The sequence below is a fragment of the Lolium rigidum genome, chromosome 1 (assembly GCF_022539505.1).
Source record: "Lolium rigidum isolate FL_2022 chromosome 1, APGP_CSIRO_Lrig_0.1, whole genome shotgun sequence".
Lineage (NCBI taxonomy): Eukaryota > Viridiplantae > Streptophyta > Magnoliopsida > Poales > Poaceae > Lolium > Lolium rigidum.
In genome coordinates, this window is record NC_061508.1 from 196,681,376 (window position 1) to 196,686,217 (window position 4,842).

General features: G+C 39.7%; 1 pseudogene; it reads left to right on the forward strand.

The window, feature by feature from the left end:
* The first annotated feature begins 529 nt into the window (after positions 1–529).
* On the forward strand, positions 530–3,201 carry LOC124687496 (annotated as a pseudogene).
* Positions 3,202–4,842: the final 1,641 nt, after the last annotated feature.

Here is a 4,842-nt window from a genome sequence, read left to right on the forward strand (position 1 = left end):
CAAGACGTGGAAACAAAATAACACCAGATCTACAAACGAATCTGTAGTCAATCCATGGCTGGCGGCTGAAGCTGCGTCAGATCAACAATTCGCTGCCTGCGGACACCGGCTGGGAAGACAAGGCCGCTCTTCTTCCACTTCTTTTCATCGCCAACAATCAGACCACGAGTTCATCGTCCTACAGGTAATATCCACAGTCAGATCTTCGGCTACGTAGGAGAAATAATTGTAATGCAGTGTATGAAATCTCAGTTAGATAAGAACATCGTGAGTTTTGGCTAGGTCTCAGGCATGAACTGTGTAAGAAATTGATTTGAAAGTATACAAAGCTAGTTCTTGTTTTTTTAGATGAGTCCTGTTGCGTAAAACAAACTAACACTAGCAGTTGATATCTTAGATTGTCCCCTCCCTGCATTTCTACATACACATTAAAAACAGAGTTGTAGAATATGCAATCTGATGTTTTCATATATTCTATAATAGTTAAACGAGAAGACTTGCTCTCTATGTCTTTGTTTACAGAGCTTATATGGGTGATAAGGTTAAAAAAATTAAGAAGGAGAACCCTGATAGGCAGGCCATAAAGCGTCACATATGGAAATCCTCAGAGGACAAAATATTGCTCAATATACTCAAAGATCAAACCTTAAATGGGGGAAAAGAAGGGACAAGTTACACAAAGAAAGCATGGCGTGAAATTCAAGAACAGTTCAATGACTCAAAGGTAGAAAAACTTGAGTTGCAACAAATAAAAAATCGTCACAAGTACTACAGGAGTTGTTATGCTACCATGGATAGACTTCTAAAACTCACTGGGTTTGGCTGGGATGATGAAGACAAAATGATCAAAGCTTCTGATGAAACTTGGGAGGATCTCATTTCGGTGAGTTTAAGTACATACAATTTTTAACTAATTTTCAACATATGTTTAACCAATAGACTAACAATATACTAATAAATTGCAGAAGGATAAGAATCTTCAAGAATATCGGGATAAAGTGTGGCCTAGTTGGACAGACCTTGAAGAGATATGTGCTAGCTCTACCGCATCTGGAGATGCTGCTATATCTAGCAAAGGAAACGGTGAAATGAGCAAAGTAGAAATTGATCTGAATGAGGTAGTAGATCTTGAATCAAATGAAGCAGATGACTCACCTGTTGGTTGTCCTAAGAAATCCGATACAACAAAGCCAGATAAAAATAAGAAGTGCAATGCAAGTGTATCACAAGATACTTCAAAAGGTCGAAAACGCACAGCTGATGATGCTATAACCGCATTAGATCGCCTTGCTGATGCATCACTCAGCATTGTTGAGTCAAAGAAAAATGCAGCACAGCAGACAGAAGCATACTCCGTGAAGTCATGTATGCAGATATTAAATGGCATGCCCCACCTTGAGGCGAAGAAAAACTTAAAGCTGCACAAGCATTTACAGATTGCAACCAAAGGGCAGTTTTCATTGAGATGGATGAAGAGACTCGGTCTCTTTGGATTCAAGATGTTTAGTTTTTTTCTTCATTGTTTCACTCAAATTTTCAGATTAGATCATTTTGTTCTTCCAGTTTGTGTTTGAACGATCAATATCACTTAATATTTTTTTATTGGTTTGCTTGGTGCTATTTGTTGAATATATAATCCGAATTACAGATTCCCATGCTAGTTAATAAACTGGCAGAAGCTAATGGTATTCCTTGTGGCGTGTTGTCATATATTACTTAATGGAATGGGACAGTCGTATATACTATAGTTAATCAAGGTTACTGTTTGAAATTTTGCAGAAACATGGAAAATAAGGCCGATGAAGAATTTTCTGATTCCGAGCAAATCGTAATCAATAACATTTCTGCAGTGTCAGTGTTTCGAGATGTGTTGTTCACTAGACTATTCAAAACATGCCGTAACACCTCTAAATTGACTGGTGCTCAAAAAACTAGAGAGTGGTTGGAAGGACATCCAGTTCGATTTTATGAACTACTTCGTGTTGAAAAGCACACATTCTTCTTACTACGCGATGCATTGTGTGATAGAAATTTACTTCAGGATACTGAACGGATGGATGTCAATGAACAACTAGTGATCTTTTTGCATACAATTGGTCACAATCTTAGGAATCGTGTTCTCCAGGATAAATTCCAACATTCTGGAGAAACAATAAGTCGACACTTCAATAAAGTCTTAAAAGCTATAAATGGTTTGCGTGATGTTTGCATAAAAGATCCACCCGATGCAGTTCCATCAAAAATATTGGGAGACTCAAGATACTACCCATATTTCAAGGTATATTTCTCTCTCAAGCACAAGTTTATTTTCCATATGACTTGTAACAACTGTAATCCTTACTTCGTTTTTGTCAACTTTTGGTTTGGAATAGAACTGTCTAGGAGCAATTGACGGGACACATATTGATGCAAAAATCAAGCTGGATAGACAAACTCCTTACAGAAATAGGCATGGTTATCCCTCTCAGAATGTAATGGCAGTAGTGTCATTTGACATGACATTTTCATATGTGGCTGCTGGATGGGAAGGTTCTGCATCAGATCAAGCTGTTCTACGGTGGGCTGTTACTAGTGGTGGGTTTGTTGTTCCAGAAGGTAACATTATTGAAATACATGAATTTTTTAGGCATGCAAGTATAGTATATATTCATTGTGCCAAACATATACTAGAGAAAATGAGTGTGCTATTAAACTTTGCATGTAGGTAAATTTTATCTCGTCGACTCGGGCTACGGAAATACTCCAAAATTTATCGCCCCTTATCGTGGTGATCGCTATCATATTGGTTCTTTTCGTGGAAGTAATCGACGATATAATAGTGCGAAAGATTTGTTCAATCATCTGCATGCACAACTACGGAATGTTGTTGAACGAACTTTTGGTGTTTTGAAAGCTCGTTTTCCAATTTTAAGCAGAAAAGGAGGAATTCCGTATCCATATAAAACTCAAGTCAAAATTGTCATGGCTTGTTGCATTATTCATAACTTCATAAGGAAGGTTAATCAGCCTGATGAGTTGTTCGAGCTATATGAGCATGGTGAAACACCAACTACTGTGGACAATGGTGATCAAGAAGTTAGAGGCCAGGCAAATGTACGAGAAGATGACCGAGTTGCTGGTGAGCGAATTCGTGGAGGGATCGCTCGGCAGTTGTGGACTGATCATCAACAGCGTACCAATCAATATCAAGAAGATGATTAAGCACTACACTATTTATTTTCCCATTCTTCTTTTTTACATATACATTGGATAATTGCCATTCGACTTTTTCATTTCATTCCTTTATAATTTTCTATTCTTTTATGTGTTGATGATGATAGCAATACTGAAATCCATGACTGATTGGGTCACTGATTCGAGCTAGCTAATAATGCTGTATGTGGAGAAGCATGGAGTACAATCAACCGTGATAACATGAGAATAATGTACTCTCGAAACAAACTTTACATACACCTTCAGTCTAGATAAATTTTACAGAGATATAGAGGATAAGTTCACCTGAAATTTTCAGAAGGAGGCGACACCAGTCTCACAGAGCATCCTGTCAGAGCAACGAAGCTCAAGATCATGCTGCCGGAAGTGGTGAAGTGCCACGGCCCTCGTCGCATGTTGAGAACACTCGCGAATCTGAGCTCTGTTGTGTGGAGGTGAGGGCATTGCCACGGCCCTCGCGGCGGACGGCGTAGATACTTGGCTGTGTGCTGGCGACTACCATGGGCGTCGATGCCGTCGGCATCGCATCCGAGCTCTCCTGTGTGGGGGACGATGCCACAGGGGACGGGCGTCGCGGCCGGTGGCGTTGTCCAGGCTCTCGAGCTTTTTCTGGGTACCACTGCTACGGGCTTCGGAGCGGTCGGCGTTAGGCACCTTGCGAGCTCGCGAAGCTCGGCTGTGCTGGATTGGAGGTGCGAAGTGGAGAGAACCAGGGAAGGGGATGAAGTTCTGTAGCTGGAGGAAGACGAGAGGATAAAGCTAGCTCCTCAACGGGTAGGCCAAACAGAGCACGTCTTAAACCAGTTTAAGGTTTTCCTAGGCCAAACGTGTTTTTCCATGGGCCTATTCCTAACAGAATTTTTAGTAAACCCGATTTTCCAGAAAATATACGTAAAACCTGTTTTGCTAAAACGTAGGGCTAATCCACGGCATCCAAACAACCACGTAGCGCAGTTATGTGCATGTATTTTCCCTTGCAACCCAATGGGATAGAGCTACCTGTGTTGGTCGAAATTGATCGCCGTCATGCTTGATAGTGTGTTCCTCTATTAAAGGTATGCCATGCGAGGGTGGATAAATGGTGGCCGAGCTGCATGCAACTCTTTATTTTCAAAAATTCTAAAATCATATTTTTAAGTTTCAAAAAATTCTGAAAAAAAATCTCTGATCTAGCCAATGATGGAATCTACAAACATGCAAACTCTCAATGTGAAATTCTTAATACTTTAGGCTACAAAAAATGACAAATGTGCGGATCTGAGAATAGTGAATAGTGCACATTTCAAAACTATAAAACTTGTCAGATTTTATCATTTGTGTGTAGTCTACAATATAAAGAATTTCACATTGAGATTTTGCAAGTTTGTATATTTCATCATTATCTACATCCATGATTTTTTAGATGTTTTTGGAACTTAAAACTATGATTTCTAACTTTTTAAAAATAATGGGCTACATATAACTCGGCCTCTGTTTGCAGTTTTTGTATGTCATAGTACTTACATAGCGACCAGGTGTATACAGTGACATGGAGTGGATGACAAGACACAAGGGGGAAATGCATGGCACCAAGGTAGCAATTAGTTGGTGTTTTGGGCTGATTTGCAAGTGATTTGAAAGGTACTGACA